The following is a 16,717-nucleotide window of genomic DNA, read 5'->3' on the forward strand; positions in this document are numbered from 1 at the left end:
ATCTTGCCTGCACAGTTGTCAGAGTTGACTGGATCCTCAAGAGCAAACTCAATGGGCTCCTCGTTAGCGAACTCGTCTCCCGGCTCTACCCAAACAAGACAAACAAGCAACAAGGATACAATCAACCACGTGCAAGACCAATCAATATGATGAAATGATGATATGCTATGCGGGACGCGATGCGGGATGCAAAATGCAAGATATGATAGGAAATGCATGAACCTGGCCTCAACTTGGAATTCCAAGGGTTCCACTGGAAAGATGAGATGAAATCGCTTGAAAACGATATAAAGAACGCCGGAATCGGAGTTACGGTTTGGAAATGGCAAGCGATTCAAAAATGACACCGGTCTGCGATTTACAGCAAGTAGGCATCTAAATGCAACGAAATGAACATGCTACAGCACCCAAACATGACAAAAAATACATGGAAGGGATGCACACAAGATTCTTAACAAAAGTCTAGCACTGAGCTACGGCCAATTCATCCATTAGGAGGTTCAAACAAGCATGGCAAAAAACGCAAATGGTAAAACAGATCTCAGACTTAGTGAAATTAACACTTGTCTGGAATTTCAGATCATATAGCCCTCTTTGGAGCTACAAAACAACATGCTACAGGACCTTAACATGACAAATAAAGACATGGCATGGAGCTACTCAACAAGCTTAAAAAAAGTCCCTTAGTGACCTTGAGCCAAAAGGGATCACAAAATATACTAACGAGCACACGAACATAGCAAAAACATAATCAGTTTTCAGACTTAGTGAAAACTGGGACATGCTGAAACATAACTCACGAAGGAATGTTTACGAGCTCGATACACTCACCAAGGTGCAAGTCATGGCAAGACAAGCATACACCCATCAATAAGGTCCAAAATACAAGCTATACATGGCAAGAACAATGGCATAGCATGCACGGATCAACTACAATAACATCGGCAAAATCGCAAACAAGTTGACGATCTGCCGAGATTCGCAATGAAGCAAAAGTAGAGCTCGGTTGACTCAAGCTAGGGTGCTCCATAATTACAAACAAATACATGGATCGATAGAGAACTACAAGATTAACAAAACTCCCTTAATGATCATCCTCAAAAGAGGCACGGATCACTAGGAAACAACAAGAACATATGGCATCATGAACTAAACAATCCCAGGACTTAGTGAAATCACTAAGTCCCTGAAAACAGAATTAGCAAGTGCACCACTTTGCAAGCTTGCACAAGTCACCACACACATCCTAAAAATACATGGGTTGCACCTCTGGATAGATGACAAAACCCTTAACAAAACACATGAGAACTCACGGGCATATCATGCACACATTAATCATGGCAAAAATGACAAAAGTGCTAAATGAAGTAACAGATCTGACAACTAACTCACGAAGCCACCTTCTAACAGAATTTCAGGCATCAAGATTAGATCAAATGAAAATGATGGAGTAGAATGAAATGATGTACTCTCTGAGATGAACATTTTGATATGCTATATGCCCAAATCGGAGCTACGGATGCAAAGTTACGGGGCCTCAAACAGGAGCATATGAAGTAAAAAAATCTGGGACTTAGCAATAAAACGACCTAGGGTTAGGATTTCAGAGCCGTTACTGTTCACCGGGGTACTCGCCGGAGATGGAGGAAGCCGGCCGGAGCTTGGGGAGGCGGCGAGGTGCAGCGGCCAGGGTGGCGGCGGCTCGGGTCGCCGCGGTGGCCGGCGACGACGGGCGAGGCGGAGGAGGCGGCGAGCGGCGGCCGGCGTTGGCGGGCGAGGCGGAGGAGGCGGCGAGTGGCGCTGGGGCGCGCCGGAGACGGAGAAGGCGGCGGCGGCTCGGAGGAGATGGCGGCGGGGCACGGCGATGGAGGAGACGGGCCGCGGGGGCCGGCTCCGGGCATCCCGGGCCGCGCGGCGGCAGGCGGCGGGATGGACACGTGGCGGGCGCTGGGAGGCGGCGGTGAGATCCGGACGTTGTCCAGCTCGTCCAGACACGTCCGGCGGCGGCGGAGAGGGATTTTTTTTAGGGTTTCGAGAGGGGATCCGCGAATTTTCGGCCACGCGATCGTGATCGAACGCTCTAGGACATGGAGCAGAGTTTGGTGGGTTTTGGGCCAAATTGGAGGGGTGTTGGGCTGCAACACACACGAGGCCTTTTCGGTCCCTCTGTTAACCGTTGGAGTATCAAACGAAGTCCAAATGGCACGAAACTTGACAGGCGGTCTACCGGTAGTAAACCAAGGCCGCTTGGCAAGTCTCGGTCCAATCCGGAAATGTTTAATCCCCACACACGAAAGAAAGCTAGACATGACCACCGGAGGAGAACGAAGCGCCGGAATGCAAAACGGACAACGGGGAAAATGCTCGAATGCATGAGACGAACATGTATGCAAATGCAGTGCACATGATGACATGATATGAGATGCATGACAACGTTAACAACACCGGAGACAAAAACCCAAACCTGAGGAAATAAACATAACTTAACGCCGGAAACGGCAAGAGTTGGAGTACAAATTGGGAAAGTTACATCCGGGGTGTTACAGCTGTGGTCCCCTTTCTTCAGGTGAAGACATCTGAGCGGATGACCAACAAATCATTCGATGCGATGTTGGCTGCTTTCCACGAATCTTTCCTAGATGCGTCTGAGCTGCCACAAACCTACAGTAAAATGAAGAATTTCCTTCGTGCAGTTGGAATTGGATATGATATGATCCATGTTTGTAAGAATAATTGTGTTCTGTTCCGGAAGGATTATGCCAACTTAAGTGAATGCCCGAAATGCAAATCATCAAGATGGAAAGATGGTGATGCTGTGAAGAGGATTCCTCATAATATTCTGAGACATTTTCCAATTACACCAAGATTGCAGAGGTTGTTTCATGACGCTGAAACAAGAGAGGATGTATTGTGGCATTATAGGAACCAGGAGTACAGAGATCAAAATGTAATGAGCCATCCATCTCATGGTAGTGAGTGGAAAAGCTTCAATGATAAACACAAAGAGTTTGCTGCTGACCCGAGAAACATTAGACTTGGCTTAGCTTCAGATGGATTTAACCCATTTGGCCACCAGAGCGCCACATATAGCATGTGGCCAGTGCTTGTTATCCCTTACAACATGCCTCCAAATGTTTGCACCAAAGAATCAAACTACATGATGGCCTTGCTCATCCCAGGTCCAAAAAGTCCAGGAAAGGATTTTGATTTGTTCATGGAGCCTCTTGTGGAGGAACTTCAACAGCTATGGAAGTGTGTTCTCACTCGAGACCTATATAGCAGCCCACCAGCTGATTTCTTTCTGCGTGCTGTTATAATTTGGTGCATCCATGATTATCCGGCTTTGGGCACTATGTCAAGGCGAACAACACATGGTTACAATGCATGTGTTCGATGTGACAGGAATCCGCTGTCATACGCAATACTTAGCAAGATCTGTTACATTGGACACCGCCGTTTCCTTGCCAAGGACAAGCCGCTTCCTAGAAAATACCAAAGACATGTGTTCAATGCAAAACATGAAAACTGTGATGCGCCAAAGAGGCTCACCGCCGATGAGTTGCAAGTGGAATTAGAGAAGGTCAGGCATATTACACCAGGAAACCATCCTGATAATGGTAGCGGGAAAAGGAAGCGTGGCAGGGCAGAAGAGAGATTATTGTTTACCCGCAGGTCCACTTTGTGGGACTTGGAGTATTGGAAAGATTTGGATCTGCGGCATAATCTTGATGTGATGCACATCGAGAAAAATATATGTGACAGCATTATCGGCACACTTCTTAATATTGAAGGCAAGACGAAAGATACCTTAAAATCTAGGATTGATTTGACACGCCTGGGTATCAGACAGGATTTGCAGGTGCAAGATGAAGGTAAACCATGGGATATTGCACCAGCTGTGTACGTCTTGGACAAGGTAAAAAGAAAAGAATTCTGCGAGGTACTGTCACGTGTGAGATTCCCACATGGATTTGCTTCCAACCCTGAAAGGAGAGTCAGTGCAGATGGAAACAAGGTACAAGGGTTGAAAACTCATGACTGCCACGTCCTACTTCAAAGGGTTTTACCTGTTATCCTTAGAGGATTGGGCCGCCCTGACTTATACAGAGCAGTTGCAGAGTTGGGACAATTCTTCAGGGAACTCTGCAGTAGGAATATCAGGATAGATGCTTTGGAGCGTCTTAGAGACAAGATACCAACTATCCTATGCGACCTTGAGAAGATATATCCTCCAGCCTTCTTTGATGTGATGGTGCATTTGGCTGTTCATCTACCTGATGAGGCACTACTTAGAGGTCCAGTACAGTATGGCTGGATGTACCCTATTGAAAGGCGGCTAGGCACTTTCAAGGGCTATGTTAGGCACAGAGCTAGACCCGAGGGTTCCATTGCAGAGGCCTACATTGCTACAGAAACGTTGACATTCTGCTCAAAATACATTGAAACAGCTGATCAGCTTAGCAAAGAGGTGGGTGAAGACAATCCCGGGCTCAATGTTTTTGATTATTCTGTTCGAGTTACAGGGAAGAGTCGACAAGAGGACAAACCTAAAGATTTGGACAAAATGGTTTGGTATGTGTTGAATAACTGTCCTGAGATACTACCTTATATCAAGTAAGTGCAGTACTGCAGCTTATACATCATAATCTACCAAACTTGCAGCACATTCTTATATATTTAGATGTTTGACGCGATCACTATGTTGTGCAGCATCTACAAAGAGGAGTTACTACCGCAAAATCCAAGAAACATTGACAAACTGGTTATGGTAGGATTTGCGAAATGGTTCAAGAACCATGTAAGCTTTTGAAGTGCACTGTCAGTTTTTTAATATATTGAGTACATAAGATGGTCAGCTTGTCTATTTTCTAACCATAGGTTAAGAAGATGCGGGAATATGGGCAGGCAGTTGATGATGCCCTTTACTCACTAGCAATGGGTCCTGATACTCGGGTAAGACATTATGAATCTTGCGTTGTTGGAGATGTGTGCTATAACACCCTTGCACGAGACGAAGGCAGGAAGACACAAAACAGTGCCATCATGAGCACGGATACGTATGACAAAGAGACAACTGAAATGTATGCTAACATAACAGACATTTTTCAGTGCAGTATATCTCCAGTTTCGAGGATCATCGGTGTGTGGTTCTGTTGTGCTGTCGTTGGTATAACCTGTTTTCCAGGATCGCAAAACCCAGAGCTGATAATTATTTCAAATCCATCAATGTCAAGGTGGCGTACCAGACCAACGAGCCTTTTATTTTGGCAAATCAAGCAACACAGATATTTTTCTTGGAAGACACATTTGCACGTAGCGATGACTGGAGAGTATTGCAAAGGTTTGAGCAGAGGAATTCGTTTAATGAAGTTGCACAACAAGATGATGCTTACACTGCTCCTGATGTACAAGATAACACAGATGTTCCTAATATCTTTGAGAACCATCACGTCAATGACGCCGGCGAAAAGATTGCCTGTCGTGCTGTGGACATACAAGAGTTGATCAAGAAGAAGCCAATGTTCGAGGACGTTGAGGACGAAGAATAAGATGACACCATGGGGAATTACGATTAAGACTGATACACATGGCGAAGATGTTGACGCTGCTGCTGCGGATGATGATTACATTGCTTTTGTCGTATTTGCCTGTCAGAAGACGTTTTTTTATCTACTATGTGAAATTGTGTTTGCTATGACAACTGAAACCTGATGAACATATTGTTTAGTATTTTGCTGTGAGAACATCACTTGTCATGTATGTTGATTTGTGTTTGGTGATTGTATGACAACTAAAATATGATGACATTGTTGTTTAGTTGTACTCATATTTGGCTGTGAAACTTGAATTTGATGACAAAGTTTGTTGTTGGACTGCAGTTTGCTCGACGTCTTCGAATGAGAACAAAGCTGGCCCGACTGGGCCTCTGCTATTTATTTATTTATATGAGCAAAAGGGGATACCCCCTGATTTCCATCAATAGAAAGCATTAGATGTTCAAAACACTACGCCCAGCCTGCTACACAGGTTTCATTCATTACTAGTTTCAACAAAGTGCTCATGTCGTAGCCACTGAATACATCACGAGTGTTACATACACTGCAAATAAAGAGACAATCATCCTACAGAGCACATCGATTTTGCCCATTATCTTCACAAGCTCTTTCATCTCCTCATTGCTGTCAAGGCGTCAGCAGCTGTTGCTTGGCCATGATCAGAGGAACTGCATCTTTAATGTTCTGCTCTGCATCTTCCTCTTCTGTCGTTCCTTCAGTTACTTGTCCAACAGCCCAACCTGCTGGTATTGGGATTCCTCGGCTAACCAAATAATCAGCGTAGTTGCATTCCCCCACATCAGCAACTTCCCAGAAATACAAATCACATGAATCTTCCCTTTTCTGCACGAATCAAATTGGTAGATCATCAACCAAACTATTAAAAAAATCAGCAACTGAAAGCAGCAGAACAACACTTAAACATATTATTACCCCATGATTCGGGCATTCGACAAAAGATAATAATCATGAAATATATCGTCGCTTTGAGAAGTATGTGATAAGTAAGAGCTCCCCCTAGATTTGTGCATATTTAAAATTTGCTTTGGACTGCAAATGCACAAAGAATTAGAATTATGGGTTACTCTTCCATGTCACATACATCTTGGTGGAGCGCTCAAAAATGATAAGATTGAAATACATGCACGCATCACCAAGAATAGTGAATGATCACAAACGATAGATAGAATGATAATATTTAAGCAAGCATTAAGCAAACATTAAGTGTAGCTTATGATCAAACACATGATCATCAATGTCTCACAAATAATGACGTAGTATCTCAAGCACTCAAAAGCAGACAAGTTCGAAAAAAACACCAAATAAAGCAAGAGAGAAAAGCAACACTCATACTCCTCTCCGCGTGGGCATCCACTTCTGCGTCTTCACCGGCTCCGCGTCGTCCCCTTCCTAGGCCTCACTGTCATCCACCGCCCTGGTGCTCTTGTCGCGGCATGGTCAACGTGGAAGGAACGACTTCCATGGGACGTGGACTGTACATGGATAGGCTGACAACTGGGTCCACGGCGGCAGCAATGAAGTGCCTCCTTATTACGCGGAAAATAATGATTCCTCCACCTGACAGCAGGGACCCATCGGACGGGCCACCAGTATTTTGCGATAAAAATCGTTTCCCCCTGACTGCTGGGACCCACTGGACGGGCCACCGTATTTCACAAAAAAAACGTTCCCCCCGCTGTCAGCTCGAACCCACCGGAAGTGCCTCCTTATTACGCACAAAAAAATGAATACTCCCCCGGCTAGCTGGGACCCACCTTGCTGGGAGGCTGACTTGTGGGCCTAATAAGTTGACGGGGACGAAGGGCTTTATCAACTTAGTCAATATGAACGATTCTAGCTCCAGTGACCGTACGATGTCCATCCAACGGCCATAGTGCTTCTTCAACCTCTGGTCTTCTTGCTCCAGCCGCCCAAAGCAGCGCCGGTCGTGCGGCATACTCCTGGCTCCCGTGGTCGGCTGTGCTGCCGCAAAGGCCTCACCGCCCCCTACTATTCCCACCGCTGGCCAGGCCCTGCGCCGACGGCAGCCTCACACCGCAGCCGAACCAGTGAACCCTCGTAGTCCTCTCCGCGCGGGCTTCCACTGTCGCGCCGTCCCCTTCCTAGGCCTCGCCGTCGTCCACCGCCGTGGTGCTCTACGCGCCGCGTGGTCAACGTGGTCAAGGAACGACTTCCATCGGAAAAGTACTGTATGTGGAGAGGCTGACAGCTGGGTCCACGGCCATAGCCCAGTTTTTTTGTGATTTGCCAAGTAAGTCACTTTGTCAGGCCTGTTGGGCTGCAAATCTTTCAAGACAAGGAGAGCTTTCATTCGGCTGGCTGAGAAAATGGCCCATCAGTAATGAGAAATGGGCTGTACATTTTTAAAACACATCAAACCGGCAATTAGTTTCAAATATCTTTTTTCATTTCAAGATTTTAAATTACATTAATTTTTATGCATGGAGAATTTGTTGGATTTTATATTGATATACATTTATTTTTAAAATCAGTTTGAATGTGAGTCAAAATTTCGGGATTAAAAACAGTTCGGACCGCACCGAAATATGCAAAATTTCGTATAATTTTTTAACCGTTGCCACAATTTGGGCTGTAATGCTAATAAAAAGAATATGGGCTCCAAAAAAAACCTTAAGAATTAGCAAATGGGCTGAAAATTATTAGAAATAATGGCAGATGGGATGTATGCTGTTTTCCACAGATTTGAGGCTTTCCTAAAAAAAGGTTGACGCACAAGCAGTGACTGTTGGATGTCCATCCAACGGCCGTCGTGCTTCTTTAATCTCTGCTCTTCCTGCTCCAGTCGCTCAAACAGGCGCCGGCGAGACTGCCTGCTCCCTCCTCCCCGCGGCCGGCTCTGCTGCCGCGTAGGCCTCACCGCCCCACCGTACTCCCATCACTGGCCTAGCCATCCCTCTACTCACCCACACCTGCTATTATTCTCCGGCGACGGCAAACGAACCAGTAAACCCTCGTACAGTCGTACTCCCCTCCGCGTGGGAAACAACTGCCGAGTCTTCCCTGCCTCCGTGTCGTTCCCTTCCTAGGCCTCGCCGTCGTCCACCGCCCTGGTGCTCTCGGTGCTGCCTGGTCAATGTGGTCAACGACCGACATGCATCTGAAGTGGACTGTACGTGGAGAGGCCGACAGCTGGGTCCACGGCCGCACGCAAGGAAATGCCTCCTTATTACGCGCAAAATAATGATTCCTCCACCTGACATTAGGGACCCACTGAAAGGGCCTCTGTATTTCACGAAAAAAACGTTACCACCGCTGACAGCTCGGGCCCAGCAGCTATATCTTCGCACGCGAGGAAGGCCTCCTTATTACGCAAAAAAATGAATACTCCCCCTGTTAGATGGGACCCAGTATAGTGGTAGGCTGACTTGTGGGCCTACTAAGTTGACGGGGACGGAGGGCTTTGTCAACTTAGTCAATAATGCACGATTCTAGCTCCAGTGACCGTACGATGTCCATCCAACGGCCATAGTGCTTCTTCAACCTCTGGTCTTCTTGCTCCAGCCGCCCAAACCAGCGCCGGTCGTGCCTCGTGCTCCTGCCTCCCGTGGCCGGCTGCGATGCGGCGGAGGCCTCACCACCCCTACTACTCCCACCGCTGGCCAGGCCATCCCTCTACTCACCCACACCCCCTGTTACTCTGCGGCGACGACAGCCTCACACCGCAGCGAACCAGTGCCCTCGTACTCCTCTACGCGTGGGCATCCACTGCCGCGTCTTCCTCGGCTCCGCTTCGTCCCCTTCCTAGGCCTCGCCATCGTCCACCGCCCTGGTGCGCTCGGCGCAGCGTGGTCAATGTGGTCAAGGAACGGCTTCCATCGGACGTGGACTGTACGTGGAGAGGCTGACAATTGGGTCCACGACCGCAGCAAGGAAGTGCCTCCTTATTACGTGCAAAATAATTATTCCTCCACCTGACAGCAGGGACCCACTGGACGGGCCATCAGTATTTTGCGAAAAAAATCGTTTCCTCCTGACTGCTGGGACCCACCGGACGGGCCACCGTATTTCGTGAAAAAAACGTTCCCCTCACTGTCAGCCCGGACCCACCGGAAGTCCTCCTTATTACGCACAAAAAAATGAATACTCCCCCGGCTAGCTGGGACCCACCTTGGTGGGAGGCTGACTTGTGGGCCTACTAAGTTGACGGGGACGAAGTGCTTTGTCAATTTAGTCAATATGAATGATTCTAGCTCCATTGACCGTACGATGTCCATCCAACGGCCGTAGTGCTTCTTCAACCTCTGGTCTTCTTGCTCCAGCCGCCCAAAGCAGCGCCGGTCGTATCGCATGCTCCAGCCTCCCATGGCCGGCTGTGCTGCCGCGGAGGCCTCACCGCCCCCTACTATTCCCACTGCTGGGCCAGGCCCTGCGGCGACGGTAGCCTCACACCGCAGCCGAACCAGTGAACTCTCGTACTCCTCTCCGCGTGCACGCGGGCTTCCACTGCCGCGTCTTCCCTGGCTCCCCGTCGTCCCCTTCCTAGGCCTCGCCGTCGTCCACCGCCCTGGTGCTCTCGGTGCGGCGTTGTCAAGATGGTCAAGGAAAGACTTCCATCGGACGTGGACTGTACGTGGAGAGGCTGACAGCTGGGTCCATGGCGGCAGCAAGGAAGTGCCTCCTTATTACGCGGAAAATAATGATTCCTCCACCTGACAGCAGGGACCCACCGGACGGGCCACCGTATTTCGCAAAAAAAACGTTTCCCCCCTGACTGCTGGGACCCACCGGCTACACCTTCGCATGCAAGGAAGTGCCTGACAGTCGGGACCACCTAGTCAAAGCGTACGTAGCGTTTTCATTCTAGTCGCGAACATGTACGTACATATATACTGGTGGATGTAGAGGCGCGCATGTGTCGTAGTAGAGGCGCGCACGTAGCATGTACGCGTACGTACAGCAGCCATGGTGCAAGAAAGAAAATACGGCCACGTATGTGTACATACGGGCGGGGTCTCAAACACCTACTCACGCGTACATACGGCGAGGGCTCGTGTACATGGCTGGGTCGGAACGGAGAAACAACGTCATCGTCGTGTTCATGGGGAGGCAACGGAATGTGTCGTGTTCATCGGGAGGCAACACGGCTGGGTCGGAACGGAATGAGTGGTCGTGTTCATCGGGAGGGCTTGGACGGAAGAGGCGATGGAAACAAGGCCTGGCATACCGCACAACGGAGGAAACGGACCTCCTACGGTCGAAACAGGGGTCCTGTTGATCGGGAGGGGTGTGGCGTACCGCAAAACGGAGGAAACGGACCTCCTACGGTCGAAGCGGGGGTCCTGTTGATCGGGAGGGGTGTGGCGTGCCGCAAAACGGAGGAAACGGACCTCCTACGGTCGAAACGGGGGTTCTGTTGATCGGGAGGGGTGTGGCGTACCGCAAAACGGAGGAAATGGACTTGTGTTGGAGCGCTACGGTCGAAACGGGGGTTCTGTTCATCGGGAGGGGTGTGGCGTACCGCAAAACGGGACTCCACGGGGTATTGTTCATCTCCACCGTCGACCCCCTCCAGCCTCCACGAGCTACTGTTCATCCACCGTCGACCTCCTCCAGCCTCCACGGGCTCCTGTTCATCCAGCCTCCACCACGCGCTACTCCACCGGCTACTGTTCAACCACCCCTCCACCGTCTACTGTTCATCCAGCCCTCCACACCACGGGGTCCTGTTCAACCAACCCTCCACCGTCTACTGTTCATCCTGCCCTCCACACAACGGGGTCCTGTTCATCCACTCCTCCACGGGCACCCCTCCACCGTCTACTGTTCATCCAGCCCTCCACCACACCACGGGGTCCTGTTCATCCAGAGGCAACGCCACCGCTCACTGTTCATCCAAACCCCCCGCCCCCACAATGCTCACTGTTCATCCCATCGATCGGCTTCAGTTAGTAGCAGTAGCCAAGGAATCGCTTGATTGGGTTCAGTTAACAGCCATCGATCGATCGCTCGGGTTGAGTAGCGCGTAGCCTGTAGTGCAATCGCTCGGGTTCAGTTAGAGCCCAACGCCTCGCTCGGTTTCAGTTAGAGCCAACGCCTCGCACACACGCGCGTACGTGTACGAGAGAAACGCGCATCGCTCGGCCCCCGACCTCCCACCGTAACCGGGAACTCCCCGAAATTTTCCTCCCCCTCGCTTCTACCACGGTTTTTTCCGTCATGGACGGCCCAAAGAATGTCATGCAGCTGCGTCTCCGGCCCGCCCAGGATGAAAATCCCATTTTCTGTCATGATTTTTTTTCATAGAAGTAGGAGCCCACCACATCTATGATGATACCGGGTTTTGTCACAATTATCATCATAGAAGTGTCATATGTATGACAGAAAAAAATTTGTTCGGCCCAAAATGTCACGGATGTGTCTTTTTTTGTAGTGGATTATGCCAGGATGAAGAAGTCCTGTCTATCTTATCATCAGAAGGAGCAGTTGAAGGATGGTTACATTACTCTCCACAAGACCAAACTAACTTCAGCTCAGAAGGACTGACAAAATCTCCATTTTTTGCTGTGATGCGCGAGTCCAATGTTGTTCTAGGATTCTTTCTGGTGAGTTCCATTTTTCTAAAAGTGTGCTCTACATGGACCATGTATGTGCCTGTTGAAACTGTCAATTCATAGTACAGTTTGCTCTATACTAATCACTATTTTGTATTTGTGCAAACAGGGGTGCTCAGCTTGATTTCAATGGGAACTGCACAAAATGTTCATGAATACATCGAATCATTCATTTCCACCACAAGAAAGGAGGTGTCAATAAGTTCAAGGCGTTGCAACATATAAGGGCGAAATCATACAAGCTACGCGCGAATTTGGTTGATTTTGGTGGAACTGCATAAAAAGAACAGCTGGTTTATTTAGCATGAGGTGCCATGTCAATGTACGAACTGATGGCAAACCCTGCCCATTCCACAATCGTAGGCATTTGATATTTTGGAATGGGACAACCTTGTCAAATTTTTCTCATTGATTTTAGCAAGACATGCATTTGATATTTTCAAATGGGACGCCCTTGCTGTCAGCAGCGTCGATCAATTTTTTCTTTATTCTTTAGTTGTGAAGTAAATATTGCCTCTGACATGTGAGTCGCTGAGATGCATAATCATCGATTGTTTTGAATGTTCTCTATGAATTGCCAGGCCTGTGTGTTTGATTGCAATGTAGAGAAACGCTAAAAACCTACTCAAACTCTTTGTACTCCTTCTGTTCCATTGTGAAAGTGCATACTTTTTTGTATAAGATTGGTCAAAGTAGAGATACTTTGACTGTAGACAAAACTTGTATGCAGACTAGAAAGGACCGGAGGGAGTACATGTGAAACTGCTGCAAACGAGGTGATCACCCTGGGAATAATGTTAGTACATATTGTTTTGCATGTTCATCCAATGCCAATGATACAGGAATTCGAACTAATCAAAATAAATTCATTCATACACGGTCGGATTTCATATAAACATGCCAAATTTCATTACATTTCATACATTCTTCAACTAAAAAGAGGTGCGCTAGAGGTATAATTAATTAACCGAAGCTACCCACCTGTGTCCCGCTGAGCCGAACAGAAGCTTCAGTGACTTAACTGCAGGTGCAGTTGCGTAACTGACATGTGGCCTGTTGGGCCCACGTGTCAGTCAGCCAACTGCACCAGCAGTTAAGTAGAAGCAGCGTTACTCTCCAGCAGAACTCCCCGACTCCACGTCGCCGCCAAGAAGCTAACCGGCCGTCAATAGTCAACCCGCCTAGCTTGGCTTCAACAAGAGGGTAGCAGCGGTGGCCTTACTTGGACCCGAGCAGCGGTGACCTACCGTGTTCTACTCTTCCTCGTTTTCTGTGTGGCGCGGCCTCGTTGGCAGCGGGGCGGGGCCTCGACGGAACCGGTGATGTCCTCTGTCTCGTTGCCGGCGGGCGTCGCCTCAGCGGAGCGGTGGAAATCCTCCCCCGCGTTGCCGGCAGGGTGGGGCCTCGGCTGAGCCGGCGATGTCCTCTGCCTCGTTGTTGGCGGGGCGGGGCCTCGGCGGAACCGGCGGTGTCCTCTGCCTCGTTTTTGGCGCCATGGGGCCTCGGCGGAGCAGGGCCTCGTCGACGCTAGTGGAGCGGAGGTTCGTCGGAGCCGGCATTGTCCTCTGCCTCATCCTCGGTCTCGCCAAACAGCGCCTCGCCCGCTTCATCGCCCTCTTTGCTAGCCTGTTTGTAGGCGGCCGCAGCCTCCGCCACCCGCATGCGGTCCCGCCAGCGCTCGAGGCGGCCCTTGCGGGCGGAGCGGTACGAGTTGAGCAGCGCCTCCTGCTCCGCCCGCTCCACGGCGATCTGCTCCTCCGCCTGCAGGTGCTCCTAGAGGAGATGGTGGTTGTAGGCGGCGTCGGCCTGCGCCTCCCGGAATTGTTACTGACGCATCTGCGTCACACTGTCCATATATTGGGCACGGGCCTCGCCGATGGTCATGGTGCAATGCACCAGCGAGGATGGTGCAGAGGAGGGGGTTGGCGCCGGATCACCGACTACCATGTTCTCCATTGGGACGTTGTCGTCCTCTGGCTGCCTGCCGGCCAGCCGGTCGGCAGCAATGGCTGCCATCTCCTTGTGGTCTGTCATCCGCCCGTCCCGAAGAGCGCTGGAGCGCGAGGAAGCCATGGTGGGCAGTAGTGGTGTGGACAGGAGAAAGGGAACGGATGCAGATGACTGCGGCTATGGCCGGCGCAGCAGTTTATATAGCAATGGTGGGCGGGCGAGGGACGGACGGACGTGTGGCGCCGGAGTAGCTGCCTCGGCAACCGCGTATCATTAATGTGGGCGGCAGATGGACAGACGGACGACACTTGTGTCGCTTGAAGGCAGAGAAATCGCCTGCACCGGGAAGTAGGGCAGGCGGCACTCACTGTTTCGGGCGGAAAGCGCGCGCGGGCGAGGAGATGACTTTACTTGGAGAGGATGACAATGGGGACCCAGCAGGTCCATAGCCTCACGTACGCAAGTGCCTCCTCCTTATTATATATATATATAACTATACTCCATCCGTCTAGGTGAATATGTCGTATTAGAAGGTGCATCACGACCTAGGTGCAAGCAGATTGGTGGAAAAGAAGAATATTTCTCTCTTCTAAACACAACATTTAATCACAGCAGTTAAGAGGATGCCTTATTAGTTACCCATGCAGGCCATCGTAATTCATAGCATGCAAAGCGCTTTTATTTCTTGCCTAATAACCGCATGGACATGTTGCATGCATTGGTCCTTGCCCGAGCAAAAAAAAGGGAGGAAAGGGGTTTCCACGGGAGACAACGCGGCAGAGGTGGAAGCGCTCGCTGGAGTTGTTTATTTTGCTTCCCCCTGGTTTCCTGACATCACGGTCCCACACCATTGTCAACCTATGTAGTACTAGTCAATAAACGAGAGAATTGCACAAGAAGCGGCCGACAGCTGGGACCAAGCAGCTCGAGCAGTATTTGTGTTTTTGAGGTGTGAGCACTGCAGAGTTTTTCGATGTTTAGCCCAGATATTAATTTTTCTCCTCTGAACAACAATGAAAGCATCGCTGCAGGTATTAACTGGGCGGGCTGTGGCCAGTCTAGCCCAAGCCAGATATCCAGCCTAGATATTAATTTTTTTTCAAGCTGAAAATGGCTAGCCCAGCTATACTTTTTTAGGAATACCCAGGCAAGGTCAAGTTGGTATTCTCCGCCCCGCTGGGCTGCAAATATTTCCTAGGAGGGATGCATTAGGCTTAACAAGAAAATGGGCTTTAAGAAATAATAAATGGGATGTAATTATAAAAACTGGACAGTAACTATAAAAAATGCACCAAACACGTGATTACTTTAGAAAATATTATTTTTGGATATTGAAAATTTTGATTTCATTAATTGTTGCGAGCGCAATGTTTCGTTGGATTTTTACGTAATATAAATTTATATTGAAATTGTATTTAATCTGACTAGAAATTTCGGGATAAAAATACGTCGGATCCCATCAAAATGTGGGAAATTTTATTGAATTCTGTTTTGAACGGTTGGTTGAAATGGGTTGTACTTTTAACAAACCTTAAATGGGCTGTAGTAAATTTCACTAGAATTCAAAAATGGGCTACACATTCTTACAAATCTCAAATGGGCTATAAGTTCTCTACCACACACTTCTGGCCTTACTAAGTTGACGCGTCCCCTAAAAAACAGAGTTGACGCGTATGCAAGGCTTTGTCAACTTATAGTCAACACACGGTTCTAGCAGCAGTGGCCGTTGGATGTCCATCCAACGGATGCCGTGCTTCTTCTTCAATCTCGGATATTCTAGCTTCACCCGCCCAAAAAATGATTCCTCCCCCTGACATCTGGGGCGCACCGTTTCGGAAGCTGACCTGTGGGCCTACTAAGTTGACGTACCAAGGGCTTTGTCAACTTAGTCAATATAAACGATTCTAGCTGCAGTGACCGTACAATGTCCATCCAACGGTCATAGTGCTTCTTCAACCTCTGGTCTTCTTGCTCCAGCCGCCCAAAGCAGCGCCGGTCGTGCCGCCTGCTCCTGCCTCCCGTGGCCGGCTGTGCTGCCGTGGAGGCCTCACCGCCCCTACTATTCCCACCGCTAGCCAGGCCCTGCGGCCACGGCAGCCTCACACCACAGTCGAACGAGTGAACCCTCATACTCCTCTCCGCGTGGGCATCCACTGCTGCGTCTTCACCGGCTCCGCGTCGTCCCCTTCCTAGGCCTCACCGTCATCCACCGCCCTGGTGCTCTTGTCGCGGCATGGTCAACGTGGAAGGAACGACTTCCATCGGACGTGGACTGTACATGGATAGGCTGACAACTGGGTCCACGGCGGCAGCAATGAAGTGCCTCCTTATTACGCGGAAAATAATGATTCCTCCACCTGACAGTAGGGACCCATCGGACGGGCCACCAGTATTTTGCGATAAAAATTGTTTCCCCCTGACTGCTGGGACCCACTGGACGGGCCACCGTATTTCGCAAAAAAAACGTTCCCCCCGCTGTCAGCTCGGACCCACCGGAAGTGCCTCCTTATTACGCACAAAAAAATGAATACTCCCCCGGCTAGCTGGGACCCACCTTGCTGGGAGGCTGACTTGTGGGCCTAATAAGTTGATGGGGACGAAGGGCTTTGTCAACTTAGT

The sequence above is a fragment of the Triticum urartu genome, chromosome 6, assembly GCF_003073215.2.
Source record: "Triticum urartu cultivar G1812 chromosome 6, Tu2.1, whole genome shotgun sequence".
NCBI lineage: Eukaryota > Viridiplantae > Streptophyta > Magnoliopsida > Poales > Poaceae > Triticum > Triticum urartu.